This window comes from Miniopterus schreibersii (genome assembly GCF_964146895.1).
Source record: "Miniopterus schreibersii genome assembly, chromosome: 11".
NCBI classification, from domain to species: domain Eukaryota; kingdom Metazoa; phylum Chordata; class Mammalia; order Chiroptera; family Miniopteridae; genus Miniopterus; species Miniopterus schreibersii.
In genome coordinates, this window is record NC_138111.1 from 66,993,780 (window position 1) to 67,017,813 (window position 24,034).

The 24,034-nt window shown below is 41.9% G+C and overlaps 1 protein-coding gene and 1 pseudogene across 2 annotated transcripts in view; one reads left to right on the top strand and one right to left on the bottom strand.

Annotated features, from left to right (window-relative positions):
- Positions 1 to 24,034, bottom strand: part of ZNF169 (zinc finger protein 169) — a 122,509-nt gene that overhangs the window by 87,305 nt on the left and 11,170 nt on the right. The window contains exon 2 of the mRNA XM_081150571.1: positions 4,762 to 4,840. The gene's annotated coding sequence lies outside the window, so the exon portion shown is untranslated. The remainder of the gene's footprint in view (positions 1 to 4,761; positions 4,841 to 24,034) is intronic.
- Positions 8,934 to 10,527, top strand: LOC308563585 (mucolipin-1 pseudogene; annotated as a pseudogene). Its single transcript has one exon. The product of its transcript is annotated as a mucolipin-1 pseudogene (transcript).

Here is a 24,034-nt window from a genome sequence, read left to right on the forward strand (position 1 = left end):
CATCAGAAAACATAACCTGAAGGAATAACAAGGAGCAGAGTTGTATATACATATCTACTATTACATCTAAAAATGTATATGGATAAGGACTGGAAAGACCCATGGATAAATTAACTCAGTTAATTAAAATTTTTTTTTAAGTTTTACAAACACATACAGCACTTACCACATGCTTTTCAATTACTAACCTGATCAATCCCCTTAGTTCTATGAGGTAGGTGCCATTATTATCCCAGTTTTGCAAACAGAGAAACGGAGGCAGAGATGTTGAGAAACCAACCTAAGGACACAGCTAGTAAGGAGTGGCACTGAGATTATTCAGCTCCAGAGTCCATGTTTTTAACCTATGTTATGCTGTCTATCCAGGGATTTTTCCCCCTAATGTTTTGTTTTTGTTGCTGTTGTTACTCAGTGTTTCTATGGTAGATATTTGCTAATAAAAATCAAGAGATTCCTCAAAAAAGCAAAACAAAACAAAATCTGGTTAGCCCTAGCCAGATTGGCTGAGTGATTAGAGTGTCAGCCTGTGGAATGAAGGGTCTCAGGTTCAATTCCAGCCATGGGCACATACCTTGGTTACAGGCTCAATTCCTGGCCATGGTCAGGGAGCATATGGGAGGCAACCAATCACCCCAAACAATATCAAATACAACAACTTCAACTAAATAAAACAAAACACTTATTACACATAAAAGTATGGGTGATAGAAATTTATTCTTCTTATACTTTGTCGTCCTTCACTTCTCCAGAACTATAGAGGCACAACTGCTAGATATTTTGCTCTACTCCCACAGTCCTCAAGACTGTTCATTTTCTCCCCAGTATATTTTCTCCCAGTTGTACAGATTGAGTAATTTATATTGTTCTATCCTTTAGTTCATTCATTTCTGTTACCTCGAATCTGCTAGTAAGCTCATCTCCTGAGCTTTTCCTTCAGGTAAGTATTTTTCAGTTCTGAACTTTCCATATAATTATTCACCATAACTTGTTTCTTTGCAGAGGCTTTCTAATGTTTCATTATCTTAAGTGTGTTCTTTTAGCTGTGGATATCCAGTGGTCCAAACACCACTTGTATAGATGGTCTTTTTCCAACTGAATGGACTTGGCACCCTTGCCAAAAACCAACTGACCACATATGTGAGGATTATTTTTTCTGAGCTCTCAATTCTATTCTGCGATCTATATTTTTATCCTTAGGGCAATACAACCATTTTCTCACTGTTTTTACCTTGGTCTTAAGAATTGAAATCAGGCAGTGTGAATCCTCCAGTTGTTCTTTTTCTATTTAAACTGGTTTTGGATATTCAGGGTCCTGTGAGATTCCAAATGAATTTTAGGACAGGTTTTTCTAGACCTGCAACATATACACAAGATTTTGATAGGGATTGGAATGAATCTGTAGATCCCTTTCACTGCTACAGTCACCTTAGCAATATTAAGTCTTCCAATCCATAAGCATGGGAAGTCTTCCCATTTATTTAGGTCATCTGTCATTGCAGGAATGCTTTGTAGTTTGGGTGAGCAAGTCTTTTGCTTCAATGGTTAAATTCACTGCTGAGCATTTTATTCTTTTTGATGCTATTAAGTGGAATTAAAAAAATTTTTGTTAGGATAGTTCACTGGAAATATACAGAAATACAATGAACTTTTGCATGTTGATTTTAAATCCAGAGCTTCACATTCACTGTATTTACAGGGTTTTCTCTACCCCCTTGAATTTTGGCTTGTGGACTCTCTGATGCTTGTAAATTTCAACTAAAGGCTTTTCCACATTCACGAGATTTATGGGGTGGTATGGGCTGAACCGTGTCCTCTGAAAATTCATGTTAAGTCCTAACCCACAAATGTGTCTATATTTGGAGATATTGATACCATTTTTATTAACCTAGTTATTAATAAGACGAATGGAGCAAAAGGGAAGGCCAAACATTATAGGCATGCCATTTGGGCAGCTTCACCAGGAAGCTAAAGCTTTACCCTCCCCAGGGAACCGCCAGTCTATTCCTCACAAATCACTAAGGGAAGGGACTGGACAAGGGGAGAATAGATGCTTGCCCAGTAAAGATGGGGTGATGTCGGGAAGGTACTTGCCTCTCAGTCACACCTGGGAACAGGTCACTGGCCACCCGGAACGGGCATGGCCACTGCAAGGGCACAATATTTGGGATATTTGATCCCCTAAACAAAGTAGTTTGCTGTCTTGATTCCTCTTATGCTTGGGGTATGCTTTCCTATATTAACCCACATGGCCCACAGCCACGTGGACCCACACACACAATAAACTAATGGACTGCTGCTAGCCTGGTGCTGAACTGGACCCAGTTCCAACATGGAAAGAAAACTCTGGACTCTGACTCTGCATCTAGCTCTACTCCAATCCCAGCTACACTTCTTCTGTAACTGGACTAAGGAAAATTGGTCTTTGGAAACCGAGGATTGTATATCAATGCAAATAAAAATCACTCATTTTTCTAGGCAAGACCCAGGAATTTTTTTTTCCTCGAGATATCATAAGAACTCCACCCTAAGCCCCCAGTGGGGAACAGGACACCCAATTACTCCAATAACAATATGGCCTCCAAGGAAGGAAGGTTAAATGAGGTCATAAAGGTGGGGCCCTGATACAATAGGCTGGAGCCTTACAAGAAAAAAGAAGACACCAGAGCTTATAGCCACTCTCTCTGCCACATGAGCACGTAAGGAGAAGACAGCCATCTGCAAGCCAGGAAGAGAGCCCTCACCAGGAACCGAGTCAGCTGGCACCTTGATCCTAGACTTATCAGGCTCGAGAACTATGAGAAATTAATTTCTGTTGTTTAAGCCATAAGTTAGGTATTTTTTTATGGCAGCCCCAGCAGACTAATTCAGATTTTGGTTCTGAGAGTGGGGCGCTACTATAACAAACACCTAAAAGTGTGGAAGTAGCTTTGAAATTCTGTGATGGGTAGAGACTGGAAGAGTTTTGAAGTGCATGTTAGAAACATCTGAAGGGACTGTTGATAGAAATACATTATTCCAATTTCTCCTTTCAGGAAAAAGCTATAAACAGAATTGGCTAAGTGTCATGTTGTATATGTCGGCCAGAATATTCTATATAATTGAGATCTGACACATATAAAGTACCTGGAAATGCAATTTAAAGAGTCCTAACATATGTAATTTGTGTGCCTCAAATAACAAACAGCAAAACAAACCCCTTTGTTCCTTCATTCTTTCAAAATTAGTTAATATAGTGGTCTCTTTATGAAACAAGTATATTGAATGTCTGACACTCTTACAGGTATGGAAACTTCACCTTAAAAAACTAACCCACTCAGATGCTCATACCTGGCATCTATCTTTCACAAGGAAGTGAATCAAAGGAAAAATTGTTTATCGAGAGATGTTGGTCATAGACAGGATTCAGTTCAGGGTATGCTAAGGGTCCCACAGGAAGTGGCAGAGTAGGGACGGGAAAAGTAAGCTGGTAGAGCATTCCAGTCTGGCCAAGAATGCTTCTTTATTAACACCAGAAGTGGGAAAGTGAAACGTACAAAAGAAAAGTTTGCCTGTTATGATAGGGAACATTCTGAATTATATGCACTACATACACATTTATCCACAGGTATAAAATGTTTAACAGTTGAGGGACACACAGCTTCTCAGTGATGTTGGATAACATCAAAACCATAGACATTTTTAACTTACACAGTAATAGGCAAATAGCTACCATATGAGCCCAGTATTAACATCAAGTTCAGATTTTCTTGCAAAAAAAAAAAAATCTTTTGATATATTTATAGAACAGGGAATACAAATCTGAATTAGCACAGTTGACACTATGTTGTATAATGGACACAACCAGCATAGAAGTTCCCCAGCGGCAACTATTTAGGTGGTCAGTAAATGTTAACTCCATTTGGTTATGACAAGTTCCCATGTTGCCGTCTTAGATTAGAAAATCTTTCTGTTAGGACATATATTCATTCAGTTACTATTTATTTCCTACCTGAACTTTCTCCACCCAGGCTCAGAGGGGGTGAAGGCACAACCTTCAAGGGCCAGGCAAATAAAGAGTGAGTGTAGCAGGCGCCTCAGCCTTGGGGCGAAAGCAGTGTGACTACACTGTGGAGACACTGTTTGGCTCCAGCCACAAGTCATCCACCAGGAGTGTAGATGTAGGACTCTGTTCTCAGAGAAGTTGGAAATCCAGACCTTTAGATGTAATCTTCCAATATAAATATAAAGCATGGGTCCAGCCAAACTAAATCTACCCATGAGTCACAAGCGACAGCAGTTCAGCACCTTAACCTCTACACAGAGAAAACTGATGTGACCAAAGGCCACTGGCAGCTCCACGCTTCCCATATGGTGAAGGACAGACTGTCAGTCACCCAGACTCTGAGACACACTATGGTTCCTGCCCCATTTCAACAGAAATGCCTTCCCTCAGCTCTTCACCTTGCGTAGTCCATTAGGGCGTTGTCAGGGAGCACAGTCAGTTCCTCCCTCAAAAGCTTTCTTCCACTTTATTGGGCCCTGGATATTGCTAGGCACATAAGCACGAATATCCACTATTTTTAACTTAACTTCAATCAAAGTTTCCTACTTGGTGAATGCCTGAGTTGTGAATGAAGCAGAGGAGTCCAAGAAAAGGCTCCAGGTAAGATGGGCCCCACCTCCAAGGTCAGGCTAGGTACGGCCTAATACCAGCAAGGTGTTAGGACAAGACAATGCAATGGGTGCATCCTGCAAGAGCTAGAAAGGAATTTCAGGACTCACCTCATCCCTGGTTGTCAGGAGCCCTGGAGCCATATTCCTCGTGCTCATCCAAGAGAAGAGTCATGTTGTACAGACAGAGCTGGGGGAAGAGAAGAGACATGGGGGGTACTTAGGAGGCTACCCCTCCAGGTAGCATCCCAGTTCAGCAGGAGTGAGGGGTGGTACGGAAGGCAGATTGTAGAGCATCGCAGTAGCTCATCCTTAACCAACGTCCTGTAAATAAAGCCCCTAGAGCTGTTCCAGCAGGAGGCTTAACCCCAGTGCCTGTTTGGGAAATGAAGCCCCCAGCAGCTGGTGAGACTTTGTCACTGCGTGGACTCGATAAAGAGTAAAGGGCCTCAGAGTGTCCACAGGTGAGCATTCATATTGAGAAATAAAGTGACCTAACATAGTGAAAACAGAAGTTCCCCATCCACATCTGCCCTGAGGCCAAAGGACAAGGCCCAGGAAAGTCAAAGCACAGAGTGTTGGGAGAGACTTGAAGCAGGGTGGAAGCCATAACCTTATTTCAACCTCCCCTCCACTTACATATCAAAGACTAGGTTCCCAAGAATTGAAATGTATCTTGAAATTTAAGAATGTGTAGTCAGCAAATGGCCCAGATCTTCAGCAAGTAAATTTCATAAAGAAACTTTTAACAGGGGAGATTTTTCTTAATGCAAAGCTACTTAAGAGAGAAACCATTCTTCAGATGTCATCTACAGGCCTTGTTTGCATAAATGAACATTTTGGGGACTCTGAATGTCAGTTCAAAATGAACTAGGTGTTAAATGATGTTAGAGAATTATTGTGAATATTATTCAGTGTGATCTTGATATTCTAGTACAGAGAAAAATGAGTCAAGAAATGCAGTTGAAATACTGAGGGGTGAATTGACATATTTGTAATTTTCTTAAAAAGTAAAGCCTTCAACAAGTTAATGGAGAGAGTTGATAAGGGAGAGAAAGGGAGCATGAGCTAGAGCATGCAAATACTCTTATGGAATCAAGGGAGACTTAGGAGACATATCAATCGAACACTTACTAGATATTAGATGGCATTAAACAATATCAATTTTATTTGGTTTAGGGTAAGAATGTGCTAAACTGATACCCTCTGGAAATAATTGTGGCTATGCTTAAATAAAGAGTGCAAATTCTACAGCTAACATCGTATTTAATGATGAGAAACTCAACGCTGTCCTGCTAAGATCAGAAACAAGGCAAGGATGTCCTCTCTCAGCACTCCTATTCAATATCATACTGGAATTCCTAGCTAATGTAAGAAGACAAGAAAGGAAATAAAAGAAATACATATTGGGGAAGAAGAAATAAAACTGTCTTTGTCTGCAGATGATCTAACTATCTAGGTAGAAAACCCCAAGGAATCAACAAGGACTTTCTGGAACTAACATGATTACATTGAGGCTGTGGATACAAGGTTAATGTACAAAAGTCAACTGCTTTCCTATATACCAGCCAAGAACAAATGGATTTTGAAATTAAAACTACTGCAAGATTTATATTAGCTCCTAGTAAAGTAAAATTCTTAGGTATAAATCTTTTTTAAAAATTTCATAATATCTATATGAGGGAAACTACAGATCTCTGCTGAAAGAAACCAAAGAAGATCTCAATAGTCCATATTATGGATAGAGAAGCTTGATATGAAGATGTCAGTTCTTCTCAACTTGATCTATTCACATTCAATGCAAACTTCATCAAAATCCCAGCACCTGGGATTCCAAGATGGTGCTGGATTAAGTGGAAGCTATAATGACAATCTCCCAGGACTAAACTGGAATTACTACTAAGATATAGAAAAACTATCTTGAATAACCAACTGAAGACTAGCTGCAGAGAACCCTTATAACCAAGGAGGAAAAGTGGAGACTACATAGAGGCTAGTAGGAAGTGTGGAGGAGCAAGAGGGCTAGCTGGGCTACCACAGGCAGAAGCTAAATTTCTGGAGGGATATTTCAGCTGCATGGGATTCCCATTGAGAACTCTGGGGTCTAAACCCTAAGCTGGGCTCCCCAGCCCAGAGCACCAGAACTGAGAAAGATCCCTACATAAGATCTGGCTGTGAAAAGCAGTGGGGTATCTGTCAGCCAGGGAGAGGAGGCAAGAAATACAAGCACCCTTTTAAAGGGGAAACACACAAAATTTTGTGTGCAGTCACTCACCTTGGGCTCCAGCGGAGGAGGGCAGAGTGGTCTAGCGCTGTCTGAGGAGAATCCAGGGTTGGTAGTTCTGGGGATAGAGCTCAGAAAGCAGCCGCCTGGTTTCTTCTGCTGAGTCATTCCCCCATATTGCAGAGGACATCTTTCTCAGGGAGACCTTTACCAACCAGGCAGCTTTTGCCTGTGGTGGAAGCAGTTGTTCCACCCGTTGGAAAACCACTTGCCTCACCCTATGGAGTTTACACCTTGCTGTGGTCTACAGACCGAGGCTCATTAAGAGACTCAAAATAACAATCGGCCTGCAGGCAGAGGTGGATCTTTGGGTGCTCTGAGTCTTTTCCTGATCTGCTTCTGGACCTGGGGCTAGGAAAAGCATACCTTAGTGAGCATCTCTGTCCTTTCCAAATGTACCAAGCCCAAGCAGAAGGAGCCACAAGCTGTGGATCACTGCTAGCTCCAAACAGAGTACTCAGGGCCAGTAGAAAAGCATTTGACATTGGCCTGCACCAGCAACCCTCAAAAAGACTGGAAGTAATAGCAGATCTACCTAATACATGGAAGCAAACCCAAGCAGCCAGCCAAAATGGGGAAACAAAAAAATACGCCCCAAATGAAAGAACAAGAGAATTCTCCAGAAGAATAGCTAAATGAAATGAAGATAAGTAAATTATCCGATATAGAGTTCAGAGTAATGATTATCAGGATGCTCAACAGCATGAGAAAAAATATAGAAACTATAAAAAATGATCAGTTGGAAATGAAGAATGACAGCAGAAATAAAAACATATTGAAAGGAATAAACAGCAGATTAGAGGAAGCTAAGGATCGGATCAGCAACTTAGAAGACAGGATAGAAAAAAATCATTCAATCAGAGAACCAAAAAGAAAAAAACAATGAAAAAACAGGAAGACAGTTTAAGGGAGCTGTGGGACAACATGAGATGTAACAATATTCACATCAGGGGAGTAGCAAAATGAGAAGAAAGTGCGCAAGAGAACCTGTTTGAAGAAATAATGGCAGAAACTTCCCTAACCTGGTAAAGGAAAAAGTCACACAAATTCAAAAGGCACAGAGAGTCCCAAGCAAGAAGAACCCAAAGAGGTCTATGACTAGACACATCATAATTAAAATGACAAAAATTCAAGACAAAGAGAGAATCTTAAAGGCAGTAAGAGAAAAGCAATCTGTTAACTACAAAGGAGCTCCCATAAGGCAGTCAGCTGATTTCTTATCAGGAACTCTACAGGCCAGAAGGGAATGGCTTGAAGTATTCAAGGTAATGAAAAGCAAGGATCTGAAACCAAGACTACTCTATCTAGCAAGGCTACCATTCAAAATAGATGGTGAAATAAAGAGTTTCTAAGACTAAAAATGGCTAAAGGAATTTATCACCACCAAACCAGCAATGCAAGAAATGTTAAAGGTACTGCTGTAATAATAATAAGAAATAGAGAGAGAGACATAGGCATAAAGAATTAAGATGGTAATAAGTATCTACCAATAATAACCTTAAATGTAAAAGGATTCAATGCTCCAATCAAAAGACATATGTTAACTTAATGGATAAGAAAACATGACCCATATATATGCTGTCTACAAGAGACCCATCTCAGAAGAAGAGACTCACACAGGACCAAAGTTATGGTATGGAAAATAATTTCCATGCAAATGGTAATAAAAAAAAAAAGCTGGGGTAGCAATACTCATATCTGACAAAATAGACTTCAAAATGATGGCCATCACAAGAAACAATAAAGGCCACTACATAATATTAAAGGGATTGATACAAGAGGATATAAGCCTAGTAAACATATATGCACCCAATATAGGAGCACCTAAATATATTTAAAAACTTATGGAGGATTTTAAGGGAGATATCAACAACAATACAGTCATAGTAGGGGACTTTAACACCCAGTGGCTTCACTGGGTAGGTCTTCCACACCAAAAAATCAATAAAGAAACAGTGACTCGGGGTTTGAAGCTGCACCGCGAGGGAGCGGGACAGCGATGACAGAGGTGGGCGCTCCCCCCCGCAGGTATGGCAGCCCTATGGACCAGCGCGACTCAGAAACCGAGCACCTCCTGAGCCCCAGCCTCGGGTATGGGACCCAGGCTGGGGCTTTGCCGGCCCCTCCAACCCCTGTGGAAGAGGAAACCTCCGCCACTGTCTCAAGTACCTCTTCATGAGCCCCTGTGACAAATTTTGGGCCAAGGGCCGCAAGCCCTTTAAGTTGATGCTTCAAGTGGTTAAGATCTTGGTAGTCACTCTGCAGCTCATTCTGTTCAGGCTCAGCAACCAGCTGGCAGTGACATTCCAAGAGGAGAACACCATTGCCTCCGCCACCTCTTCCTTCTGGGCTACTCTGATGGGGCAGATGACACCTTCGCAGCCTGTACACAGAAGTGTCTCTACCAGGCTATCTTCTACACTGTGGACCAGTATCTGATGCTCCCTGATGTGTCCCTGGGCCGCTGGCATATGTACAGGGCAGGGCAGCCCCTGGGCCAATGGCTCAGCCCTGGCCCTCTGCCAGCGGCACTACCACCGCAGCCACGTGGACCCAGCCAATGACACCTTTGACATCGACTCAATGGTCATCACTGATTGCATCCTGGTGGGCCCCCCTGAGAGATCCCTTCTGCCCCCCAGTGATGATTTCTCCCCCTTGGATGGCAACGCCCCTTACAAGAACCTCATGCTCAAATTCCACAAGCTGATCAACGTCACCATCCACTTTCAGCTGAAGACCATCAACCTTCAAAGCCTGATCACCAATGAGACCCCAGACTGCTACACCTTCAGGATCCTGATCACATTTGACAATAAGGCATCCACCAGCCTGGAGGCCCAGGCCCACCCCAGGAGCGTAAGCACCCCAGCATCTTCAGGCAGGGAGACCACAGCTTCCGCTCCTGTTTACATGGGAGTGAGCCTCACCTGCTCCCTCTCCTTCCTGCTGTGCGCCTGCTCCCTGCTCCTGGCTTCCTGCTGCAGAATGAGTTTGTGGGGTTCATGTGGCGGCAGGGACAGGCCATCAGCCTGTGGGAGCGGCTGCAATTTGTCAACGTCTGGTACATCCTGTTGATCACCAATGACGCGCTCACCATCTGGGGCACTGAAATGGCATTGAAGCTAAGGACTTGGCCAGCTACGACGTCTGCAGCATCCTCCTGGGCACCTCAATGCTGCTCGTCTGGGTCGGTGTCATCGCTACCTGACCTTCTTCCGTAAGTACAACAGCCTCATCACTAGGCTGCAGGTGGCCCTGCCCAGCGTCATGCGACTCTGCTGCTGTGTGGCTGTCATCTACTTGGGCTATTGCTTCTGCGGCTGGATGGTATTGGGGCCCTACCATGTGAAGTTCCGCTCATGGTCCAAGGTGTCGGGGTGCCTATTCTCGCTCATCAGTGGAGATGACATGTTCGTGACGTTAGCGGCAATGCAGAGGCAGCCGGGCCGCAGCAGCCTCGTCCGGCTCTTCTCCCAGATCTACCTTTACTGCCTCATCAGCCTCTTCACCTACATGGTGCTGAGCCTCTTTATCGCACTCATCACCAGTGCCTACCACGCCTTCAAGCCCCAGGTGGCGCAGGATATTAGCCCCAGGACCCTGGACTGGGGAGATCCTTGCCTATTTATTTTTAGGGTTTGTTTTTAAGGACTGACTCTCTGCAGCACCCTGTGAGGGCATGGGCCAGTTGAATCGGACACTGGGGTGGGACAGGGGTAGGGTCAATAAAATGGGAAAATAAAAAAAAGAAGAAACAGTGACTCTAAATGACACACTAGATCACAAAAATTGACATCTACAGAATATTTCACCCCAAAGCTGCAGAATACACATTCTTCTCAAGTGCACATGGGACATTCTCAAAGACAGACCACATGTTAGGACACAAAACAAGTCTCTGCAAGTTCAAGAAGACTGCAATCATATCAAGCATCTTCTCAGATCACAATGGCATGAAATTAGAAATCAACTACAGTAAAAACACTCAAAAACATTCAAACACATGGAGGCTAAATAACATGTTATTAAACAATGAATGGGTTACCAAAGAGATCAAGGAAGAAATTAAAAACTTCTTGGAAACAAATGAAAATGAACACACAACAATCCAAAACCTATGGAACACAGTGAAAGTAGTCCTGAGAGGGAATTCATAGCACTACAGGCCTAGCTCAAAAAACAAGAAAACAATTTTTAAAATATATCTTTATTGATTTCAGAGAGAGGAAGGGAGAGGGAGAGAGATGGAAACATCAATGATGAGAGAGTCATCATTGACCGGCTGCCTTCTGCACGACCCTGACTGCAGATTGAGTCTGCAACCCTGGCATGTGCCCTGACTGAGAACTGAACCGTGATCTCCTGGATCCTAGGTCGATGCTCAACTGCTGAGCCACGCCCAGCCTGGCAAGAAAAATTTCTAATAAACCCTACAACTTAAAAAATTAGAAGGGGAACAATAAGATAAGCCCAGAGTAAGTAGAAGAAAGGAAATAATAAAGATCAGAGCAGAAATAAATTAGAGACTAAAAAAAAAAACAAAAAAATCAATGAAACCAAGAGCTGGTTCTTTGAAAAGATGAGTAAGATTAATGAACCTTTAGCCAGACTCATCAAGAAACAAAGAGAGAACTCAAATAAACAAAATCAGAAACGAAAGAGGTGAAGTAACAACTGACACCACAGATATATGAAGAATTGTACGAAAATACTATGAACAACTATATGCCCACAAGCTGGACAACATGGACAGAATGGACACATTCCTAGAAAAATACAATCTTCCAAAACTGAATCATGAAGAATCAGAAAACCTGAGTAAGCTAACAACAACTGATGAAATTGAAGCAGTAATAAAAAAGCTCCCAGCAAACAAAAGCCCTGGTCTGGATGGCTCCACAGGGGAGTTTTACGAAACATTCAAAGAAGAACTAACCCCTATCCTCCTCAAAGTATTCCAAAAAATCCAAGAGGAAGGAACACTTTCAAGCTCTTTTTATGAGGCCAGGATTAGCCTAATTCTAAAACCAGATAAAGACCCTCCAAAGAAAGAATTACAGGCCAATATCCCTGATGAACATAGATGCTAACATCCTCTACAAAATATTAGAAGATTGGATCCAGTAATATATTAAAAAGATTATATACCATTGAAACCCGACACAAGGGGTCCAAGGCTACCTGTCACTACTTGGGCCAAATTAAGGAGAGACAGGGTTGAATCATATATGAGCATTTACTCCATTATTGACCGCAAAAACGGGAGAGCAGTCAGTCACCCTGGAAATTCTGCTCTGACTCTCCTTGCCAGTTGGCTAATTATATACCAATGAGGGAGAAGACAGGCTATGTGCAGCTTTGAGCTACAAGTGTAACAGAGAAAAGCAAGGGTTGGGTCTGCAGTACAGCCTTCAGGAGCTCAAAGTCCAATAACCAGGTGGCTAACCTTCTATGTTACAAACAGCTCAGCCTGTTCCTGAGATCAAAGTGTGGTCAGCATTCCTGAGGCAAACTCCCAGAGGCGGGTCAGGGTCCCAGCACAGGAACCAAATCAAAGCGTATCCTGTCCTTGGTCTGTTCTCAAAATGTATTTCTTTTCTGAGTAATGGACCCACCAAGGCACCTTATCTTTTTACAACCTTGTTTCATCCTTCGTTTTCCCAGGGTCTGTAAGAAAACTTATCTATAGTTAGTAAGGTGAGTAATTATTAAACATCTGTGGCTCTATTCTCATTATGTGCCCTTTCTCACTATCACCATGACCAAGTGGGATTTATTCCAGGGATGCAAGGCTGGCACAATATTCATAAGTCAGTAAATGTGATACATCACATAAACAAACTGAAAGACAAAAATCCCATGATCCTATCAATAGATGCACAAAAAGCAGTAGACAGAATCCAACGCCCATTTTTGATAAAAACTCTCAGCAACATGGGAATAGAGGGATCATACCTCAACACAATGAAGGCCAAATATGACAAACCTACAGCCAACATCACACTCAATGGGCAAAAACTAAAACCATTCCCCCTAAAAACAGGAAGAAGAGAGAAATGTCTGCTTTCAACCACTCTGTAATTTTCAGCAGTTCAACTCTGTAACAATAATAAACCTGTTAAATTTTTCTGGACAATGCCAGAATTTAGATTTATTAAAAACCAAGTAAATTTTTTATTGATGGCAACTAAATGGTGTTTGCAGCATTTTTATCATCCAGTAGATTCTATCCATTCACTGTACTTATCTAAGTTGTCCTAAATGCAAGTAAATGTTTTTAAAGTTGTCTGTCTCTGTGCTGTTACTGTAAGTTTGCTATTAAACTATAAAAAACTACTAGAGCTAATAAATGAACTTAGCAAACTTGCAGAATACAAACAACACACAAAGAATTTCTATTTCTGTACAGCAGCAATGCACAACTCAAAAGGGAAATTGAGAAAACAATTCTGTTGACAATAGCATCTAAAAGAATACCTAGGAATAAATTTAATCAAGGAGATTAAAGACTTCTACACTGACAATTATAAACATTGCTAAAGGATATTAAAGAAAACTGAAATAAATGGAAAGACATTTTGTATTCCTGAGTTTGATAATGTTAATTTGACATACTACCTAAAGCAGCCTACAGATTCAATAAAAATCCCTATCAAAAATTTAATGCCCTATTTTATAGAAATGGAAAAGCCAATCCTCAAATTCACATGGAATTGCATGAGCACTGAGGTGCCAAGAAATAAAAATGATCCAAGTTGAAGGATTTACAGTACCTATTTCAAAATCTACTGCAAAGCTATGGAAACCAAAACACTCGATGTGGGCATAACAATAGACATATTGACCAATGAAATAGAATTGAGAATCCAGAAATAAAACAGTGTATCTGTGGCCAACTGATTTATAATGAGGGTGCCCAAACCATTCAATAGGTGGAAAAATAACGACAGGACAACTGGATGGCCATATACAAAAGAATGAAGTCAGACTCTTACCACATGCCATATACAAAAATTAACTCGGAATGTATTGATGATGTGATATAAGACCTAAAATTGTAAAAATCTTAAAATAAAACATAGGGGAACATCTTCATGACTTTGGATTTGGCAATGGATTCTTTGCTATGGCACCAAAAGCACAAGCAAAGTTTTCAAAATTTAGATTTCATCAAAATTTTGGCTCTTCCACCACATGAGGAAATAACAAGAAGGTGCTGGATATGAACCAGGAGGAGGACTTTCACCAGAATGTGACCATGCCAGTGCCTTGGTCTTGGAGTTTCAGCCTCCAGATCAATGGAAGAGGTGGCACCAGTCATCCAATAAGTGAGAGTTTCTCATAGGAAGAGCCTGTATGTTTGTGCTCCTAGGTGGTGTCTGGGTGAAGGGAAAATATAGCTCTGTTCTCGTTCTGATGGTACCACATTCAGCATCCAGACGACTAACCAAAACGCAAGGTTCCTGAAAGACGACCTGGGAAGCTTATGTGATCCAGAACTGAGTTCCTGTGGTTAGTTATATGCAATATCCAAACGGAACTCATCGGGATAAAAACCTAAATTAAACACAAACTCTGCCCTCAAGGAACTTCAAGTCTAATAGGAGATGGGCAAGAGTATACTGTTTACACCCATGGCAGACCCAGGAGGAGGAGAGGAGAAGAAAAGGTCTCCCTCACAAGACGACCAACTAACAACTACCCTCAGATAAGATACTGTTAGCTGGTTTCAATACAGCTGTGGAAATTCTAGGCCCCAAGGATGAGGCTGGCGTTTACCTCTGGACAGCAGAGACTGAGAAGGACCACATTAGGTTTCAGTTACCTCCAGTCAACTGAGGTTTGAAAACATTAAATGGGAAATTCCACTGACAAACAATTCTTAAGTTTTAAATTGCACACTGAGTACCTCACTTCATCTCATCATGTAGGCAATGTAGCACCTCCCATTATCACAAGAAGAAGGCTGCATAGAAAATAAGAGAAAGAGAAAAAATATGAGATTGGCTCTACGTAAAACTGTACTCTGATTAAAAGAAGTCCTAACATACCCATCAGGGAGATCATCATGTAGGAATTGCTTCTTTTTAAAAAAAAAAGTTTTTATTGATTTTAGAGAAAGAGGAGAGGGAGAGAGAGAGAAACATCAATGGTGAGAGAGAATCATTGATCAGCTGCCTCCTGCATGCCCCCTGCTGGGGATCGAGCCTGTAACCAGGGCTCTGACCAGGAATCCAACCCGGATCTCCTGGTGCATAGGTCCATGCCCAACCAGCTAGGCAGGAATTACTTCTTGATTTGGATCTTGAAGCATTATTAAGAAGAGGACTGCCTCTTGCCTGAGCTACTAGGATTTTCCACTAGGGATGTTGCAGATGGAATTCCTGCATTAGATCCAGGGTCCTACAAGAAGACTAATCTGTCTTCTAACTCTGAGACCATGATTCACATTTTTCATCAAAAACAAATCATAGTTTTTGACTCCCTCATCTGCCTCAGCTTTAAAATAATTTCCACTTCAAAGAAATACATAACAGTCATCAATTTATTTGATGATAGTTGCCCCAAATATATGTGGTGAGAGACTTTTAACAAAAATAATCCATATATGCTCAAGACAAAGGACCCGGTGTGCTCTCCCTTTGGGGAGCACCCCCACCACCATTCCCCTTCCCCTCTTCTTCCCGCACAGGCACGCGTCTCCTAAACTCTAAGGGACCCCACGAAACTTGCAACCAGAACAGCAGGGGGCAGAGGCAGCTCGTTGCAGGCTAATCCCCTGAACCTGACCCCAAGGTTTCCTTTTCTCAGCTTCCCTGAGAGCCAGGGGAGCCCAGCTTAGGCTCTTCTGTTGCTTCGCCTGTGCTAAGCCCTTTCTTGTTTTACTGTCCCCAGCATTAATAAATGTTCCCTCGGGAATAACCATCGGGACTCATGTTGTGAAATTTTTCCTGCACAAAGTCAAGAAGCCACATACCACCGGCTGGCCCTATGCAGACCCACCAAGGGCCAGGTCCCCTTTCTTGTAACAGAAATACTTGGCTTACTGAAGAAATCACGTGACTGTCATGTGCTTAAGATCTATAACGCATGGCTGCCTTACTAGGAAAATAAAGTGATGCGTTTTGGAAAAAAAGGGCAGTGTGCTGGATTGCTAGAATGATGTATTATTTTTAGGGCACAGAAAATGAGAAGCCATCACTCTCTTTGGATAAGTCTTTTCTGATCTGTAAAGGAAAAAAAATCCTACCCTGCACTTAATTCTCTTACATCCTTTCTGTTACAACCAGTTTCATGAAAGGCGACTGCCTGGAGGATTTCAGGAAACCCATTCTGGATAGGTGTGCTGCACTCCATAGATCTTCGTTGAATGGCTTGAATATGCTTCTTGAGACCACATTGATGGTTCTTAGAAGTCAGAGGCAGAAAGTCCTGGGTTGATACGGTGCTGCGTTGTTTTTCTACCCAAACTTGGCATGGCCTTTCTATATTTTCACCCAAAGTTTCATTTTTAGATGCCTCATTTGCCAATATTAGCCTTTAAATAAAAATATCAAAGATTTCCTGAAACGCAGTGCAGAAGGGTTTCGAGTGATGGCATCAAAAGGTAAGAAATGCTTCACCCACCACTTTCATGCATTTCTTTTACCACCCTAAGTGTCTGCTCAAGGTGGAGTCTCAAGCTGACTTAGATCCTTTTGAAAGGTCTCTTATAGGCTATCTAGGCCACCCAGCAATTTTATATCTGAAGAAGCAAAATTTTAGAGTAGCAGGTGGGCTGTGTCCACCTGCACACTGCAGAGTGGGGACTACTCACATCTCCCCTTCCATGTAGGTGACACCACCAGCCCAGCACTTTGAGGTACACAGTGAAGATTAATGGGTGGTCATTTTGATAAAACATTCTGAAAATATTTGTGTAAATCGCTGGAGATCGTAAGTTTATTTTGAGAAGAATCTTATTTAAAAACCCATTTATGTGAATTACTGTGTTTCTTTTGAACTAAATAGTCAGGTATTACATGTTTTAAAAATTCTTGTGGCACACCCATGTGCCTGCCATGACACACTGGTTGAAATTCACTTCTTAGAAGGTTAAACATCAACTTCCCATGTGACCCAGGAATTCCACTCCGGGTATTTCTCCTAAAGACATGAAAACAGATGTCCACAGAAAGATTCATATGCAAATGTTTACAGCAATATCAATTATAAAAGCCAAATCTAGAAACAATCTAGATGCCCATCAGCCAGTGAAAGAATAAACAAAATGTGACATATCCATACAATAGAATACTATTCAGCAAAAAAGGGAACAAAACTATTCATATATGTTGTAATACGAATGAATTTAAAATATGCTAAGTGAAAGAAGCCATATTCAAAGGATTGCATTTTGCATGATTCTCTTAGGGATTAGGTTACCATTCCCTCGATCACAAAATAACTATATATAAACCAGGTATTATTTTTCAGTGGACTTTTCCCAGTAACTAGAATATATTTTCTCACTATCCAGACATTCACTATACTGTCCCACTAGGGTTTGGGATTGGGGGATGATTTTTTAAATCATTGTTAAGATTTCTTATTTACAATCTAGGAAGTTGCTAGATCTCAAACATTGTGTAACTTTTCAGATTTTCTCAAACATCTCTTTCCTCATTTTGATTAGTGTCCTACGTCTGCTGGGTGACTCCTCTACCTTCAGATTTGGTTAAAGCACGACACCTCAGGACTTAGTATTTGGCGTCCGAAGCAGCTGACAATGGGCTGATGATACAACCTAGGCGTTTAGAGGACTCAGTTTCCCATGAGGACCTGTGATCAATGTTTCCTGTACTAATAGGGAAAAAAAGGCATGGAAGAAAGCTGGGGACATTTTAAGAAGCAAAGGGTAGTTTTTGCTTTGTTCAGCACATTCGTATTGGAACCTTGTTCTCACTTTGCATGGTTCTCTACCAGGCAAGGCAAAGGAAGGACACAATTGCATAAATTTCTGTTAACAAGGTACTGTGAAAAGCAAGAACTGTATATACACACTGAATTTACTGAGAGCCTGTCATGTGAAACATGCTGATATTGAGCACTCTGAATAACATACTAGGTATATAAAATGAGATGTTGAAAGAATGTTAGTCTACATTACCTGTGAGAAACAGATCAGCTATATAGTTTGCTTTTAAAATGTTTCTGTATCAGTATTTCACTGCAAATCATCAAAGAAGCACTAAGTTGATTAGGGTAACTGCAGAGTTTCAAAATTTGCAGTTGCACAGAAATGTAACTTAAATTTTTATTTCTGAATATCTTGAGCCCCTACTTCTGTGAATGGCAGAACACTTAACTCTCGTCCATTTTAGGTAATTGTTTTGATTTAAAGCAGTTTTAGAAGTCTATAAAATTTAAGGTTCTCCACCTACCCCTTTTCCTCCCTGAGGGTGATCTAAGTTTCCAAAGGGCTATCATAGCACCAGGGAGGAGTGTCTGGTTCACAGGTTGTCTGAGCTTGGTCCTTGCTGGCTGACAACTTCTAACATCCAGGTTTCTGAAATGTCCCCACCACATGCAGGCTCAGGTTCAGGGTCCCACCATGGCCTCCAGATGCCAGAGAAGCAGTTTCTACCATCCTTACGCCAGCCACAGGGCTCCTTCCTAGCAGATGGCCTGAGCACCTTCACTTCTCCCTTACACTTCAGCACACTTAAGAGGCTTTCCCTGGACTTCCCCGAGCTATGTGGAATCCAGTGAGGGGAGCTTTCCTCTGCAAGTAACAACACACCCACTCATGGTGGGGTAGTTCTGTTACCGGGAAACCCCAGTGGGGCTGGGGGCTGCCTGTCGCTGTATCCAATTCAACGGAGGCAGGGTTGAATCATATAAAGCTGGCCAAGGAAAACGGAGCATATGAGTATCTAAAACCTGTCTTAAGGAGCAGCCTGAGGGATCAGGTCATATGGGGCAAACTGAGGCTGGGACTGGAATGCAGCTACATGCAGTCATGGAAGTCATTTTTTTTTATCTTGGTCGCCTGGGGATGTCTTGATAAGGTGGTATCTTAATCCACTGTTCACAGCTGGCCACCTCCTTAATTGCTTCAGTCTAGCATCAAGGGGAGTGCAGGGTGCAAAGGCCTAGGAGAATGATGTCTAAGCCAAAAAACCTTAAATCCCTGCTTACATAAGTATATGTGTTCTACAATTTTGTAAGTAATATATTTCAGATTAATTCAGGTGCTCCATCTTTGGACATTGTAAGTGCCCCTATCAGTTCATCTTGTGGTCACAAGATGGCTGCAGTAGCTCTGGTCATCACACAACCATGTTCAAGGCAGCAAAGTGCAGCACAAAGCAGTTTCTCCTCTGAACCTTCCTCTTATGAAGCCCCTCCCCCTCCACCACCACTCCTTAATACCTCATTGATCAGATCTGGTCACAATCTACCCCAAGACCAAGAGCCAGCGCACCTTACCTAAGATTCCATACCCCAGTGGAATCATGGTTCTCCCAGTGCTGAGGGCAGAGATGTTGCTCATGCTGCTACTATGACTGTGAAAGGGGGAGGGCACCTAATAGGAATAGGACCATCGTTGTCTAATGATTATTCCCCTTACTAACTATAGATAAGAAGTTTTCCTACAGACCCTGGGAAACTGGAGGATGTGCTGCAAGAAGAACAGAGCTGTAAAAAGATGAGACACCTTGGGGCCTGGATGGGTCCATTGCTCAGAAAAGAAAATGCATGTTGAAAACACAAGGGACAGGATGCGCTTTGGTTTGGTTGCTGAGCCTGGAGCCTGACCCCCACCCCCTCAGGAATGCTGAAAATTAACTACCTTGTTTATCTGACTTCAAGATCCTGGAAGGGGCACAGGGACCACAGACCCTGCAGCCATCCCCACCCCACCCCCTTGCCTGCTGCCCTATTTAACCATCCAGGTAATAAGGGAAGGGCAGAGCAGATCTTATGTGGACAAATCCCACTGCTCTCCCATTTGCTGGCAAAAATGGAATAAATGCTCATATTTGACTCATCCTTATCTGCTTAATTGGCTGAAGCTGCTACAGGCAGCCCAGACCCACTGTGTCTCGTTTTGCCAGGAGGAAGTCATTTAGGTAGCCCTTTCGGTGTTTTCCCTAGCACCTCCTCGGTAGCCACAGCATTCCTCCAGCCCTCGCTGCTGAGGTGCCATGCTGTACACAGGCTTTGATAGATTTGTGGTTCCCCCCAGGTTATGCCCTGGGGAAAGTTCTGTCCCTTGACTCCCCCCATCCCCACTCATCAAGGGAGTCCCACCATGCTCACCCCAGAGAGCTCAAAGCACAGGGACCACGTCTCCAGCACTCATGAAAGTCCGACCAGTCTCATTCCCTACCACTACTTGCTGGGATAACTCTGTGGTGAAGAATGCTCACCGTGCACTTCCCCCGACTCTGCTGGTCTAACGCAACTGTCTTCAGTCCTCCGAATTTGGCTCTTGGCAAGTTTATATAAAATTCCTAGTTATAAAGTACCTGCTTCTGCTGCTAATTTTCCAGTCAATTTTGGTCCTCATAGAGCCAAGCAACTGTCCCTTGGTCATTGCTGAGTTGTATCCTTCCTTCAAGTAAGGAAGTAAGTTAAACTTCTTAGCCTAACTAATGGTGAAAGAACTTAAAGGGTAAAACAAAAAATACTTTATTAAAATGTACCACTGTCATCAGGTTGTCCATAGTGGGGAAGTTTGGGGGTGGGAGCTAGAGACAGGGTATACGTGAACTATGTACTTTCTGCTGTGAACCTAAAACTGTTCTAAACAATAGTTTAAGGGGAAACACTGCTTTGTTACTTCCAGTTCTGTACCAGTCTGTGCTAAAGGTAATGTACACTGTAAATGTCCTAATCAACTCTCTGCTGAGGTGTCAAGTCCCATAGAGCCCTTCTGACTGAACCTCTCCAGTCTAAGAATTTCTCACCAAGCCCAGAAGGGGTGGTAGGGGCCCCGCCCAACTGAGGCTACCCAGGCATTAATACAGACTTGGGGAACCTTTTTTCTGCCAAGGGCCATCTGAATCTTTATAACATCATTCACGCCATACAAAACTACCAACTTAAAAATTAGCCATGAAAAAGCGCCTGGATTTATTGAATTTTGAGTCCCGCCTGCGGCTGCATTGGCAGGGCCAGACCATAGGGTCTGTGGGCCAGAGGTTCCCTACGCCTGTGTTAATGGCAGGGGTAGAACAGAACACGTCAGTCTTCATGCCCAGTTTCTCCTAATGCCTGCTGCTGCAGTCAGCTGTGCACTTCTGTCTCCTCCTTACTAAGTGGCCTAAGCCACTTCCCCGCTTTCCTTGCAGCCAGTGTGCAACAGACAGCACAATTAGGTGGCCTTTCGTTCAAAAGGGTTTGCCAGCTGAAATGTGCCTACTCTCCTCATATGTCCGAGCCCGAAGAGGGTGACATGATGGCCAGTTAACAGCACTGATGTTGAGACAAAGTGGTCACCTTGAGAATGGAAACCACAAAGAACCTAGGATGTTGTTTATGCTTCCATACTAGCATTGGGTAGCCTCCATAGTCCTTTGAAACACTAATTTGCCTAACCCATTGTTCTTTATTAATATAATTTGATACAATTACTCCACCATACCCCCTTCTCACTCAGGGAAAAATAGCTTTTAAATCAAACTAAAGTTTTAAGTTATGATTTTTGAGCAAGATTTCAGAATCCCAAGGAGTCAGATTATAGATGCTTCCTTTGGGTGGGCCATCAACCACCAAACAGTGCTGAATTATGTCCACTCCCCAGAGGATTTCTCAAGCCCCCTCCCAACAAGAGCCTGAGTAGGAGGCAAACTAGAAAACAGAATGGGAAGGAGCAAGGAACCTGACCAGTTCAATGAAGGGGGAAGGGGAGGAATAATAGCTGGCTGGTATGGGCCAAATACTTTAATAAGGAAAATGATTAGAGATAATTAGAATAATAAGAAACTGGACAAAATTTGAATTAAAATTTTCAGTGTACATGAAATTGCTGCAATTTTGCCACTCATGAATTGAAATTTTTATTTTAAAATCTTTGATTGTAAAGGACTGCATAATGTAAAAATGCCTTAGAAGCCAAGCCACACACAACTATCTCAATTTACAGGGATATTTAAAGCCCCAATTGGTCATAAGTGGAAAACATGCTTAGAACCCACCCCTGACCTTCCACTGAAACATTCACTGAGGTGGAGGGGAAGGACAGGAAACGTCACTGAATTTCCTCAACCTTTCTACCCTGGAGCCTTTAAAATATTACTGTTCAAAATAGCTCGAAATAAATTAAATCTACCGTGGGATGCTAATGCACACATACCCCAGGCTCGTAAATGTTTGAACCAGACTGGGGACTTGAGGAATATTGTTTTTGCAAGTTGCCTGCTTGAGCTCAGACTCAAAGAATGAGAAATTAAAACTAGGACGTCCTCAGCACATGTAATTTTGTGTTCAAAGACATACAAGTGTTTACAAAAATGGAAGAGTTGCATACGGCTCAAATTAGCTTCATTAATATACATCTGGAAGTGAGAGTACCATTGGCAAATCACTGCAAATAAAAAAATGAAATCAAGTAAACAGATCATAAGTCTTACAAATAAATACAAATACTTACACATAAAATTATACATCTAATTCTGCAAGGATGGAGATGAAACGATTTAAAAAACACAACTTTTAAAGTAAAACAAGTATTTTTATTGAAAAGGTGTTGAACAAATTACAGTAATTCCATCAATCAGAGCGTTAATACCATAATGCACACTCAATGCAATCATTTCCACAATATGCAATACCACCCTAAGAACTGCACCAAATTTTAAGATCAGAAGACAAACCCAGGAACTTAGCAAGGTAAGTAGTTACAGTGTAGGGAACAGAAAATATTTCAATAGCTTTATTAAATGTCTTCTTTTAGGTGTAACAGACTAGAGGAGAAACATCTGGCACTCTCAAGATCAAATGGGAACTTGCCCAAAAACAGTCACTGCTTTCCAAAACTTTCCAGCGACCCCAAAGTGAGGCAAATAAGCAACTAAATATACTTCAGAAATCTTAAATTCTCATTAGTTGACTTTTACTAATTGATGTTGATACCATGCAGCTGTTTATAAATCAGGAAGGCAGGCTTTGCTTCCTTTTGTATTCCTGCAATGTTTTCATTTGTAAGAAAATCTGCATTTGTAAGAACTCTGTTTACACCAAAGCAAGGAAGCAAGGAAACAGGTTACCGTGGAATAGTAAGGTCCTAAGAAAGGCAGCAGGTCGTATAGTTACCTCCTTGTGGGCAAAATCCCTGCCCTAAAACTATGCAACCTACTACCTCTTCCTAGGAACCCATGTTTTTTCTTGGCAGTCTTCTACTTGGCAGAGGTACTTGAAATTAACCTATTAAATTAGGCTTCCCCCCCACCCCCAACGAATTAGAACTCTTTCACTCTGCTTTAAAATGTTACTGGTCATACAATCTTGGTAAACATCAAAGATATATATATATATACACACACACATATGCTTAAAATCAAACCTCTTGTTACAAAGAAACAAAAATTCAATTACATCAGATGCAAACCAGAAGCCTAATATCCAGCCCACCTTATATTTTTAATGTATTACCAAAATTTAAACATAGAATTTCATAAAATTTACCTTTCTTGATAAGCTGGAAAATTAGGTGACACTACGTATAAATCCTGCTTGCAACCAACTGCTGCCAGTCCCCTTTAGATGGCTCATTTCCTAGGTTACGGCCAGCCCCTCCTGAGCCCAGATATTTCATTTAAAATTTTTCAATTATAGTGAACACAAGGAAATTCTAATCACTTTTTTGTCACTATCAAAAACAAGCTTTTAGAGACTATCACACTTTCCATAGAGGTACTTTCAAGTGTTTTTACAAAAGAGTAATTCTCCATAATCTGATTCACTTACTGGGCTTGGCTAGTATGTGTATGAAATGGGCCCTTGTGTAATTAATAAAAGACAAATTCATTTTTCTTCAGACCTTAGTTATTAAATAAGGATGTTTCCAACTGCAGAGTGATGACAACATCCACAGGAAAGGCAGCATGT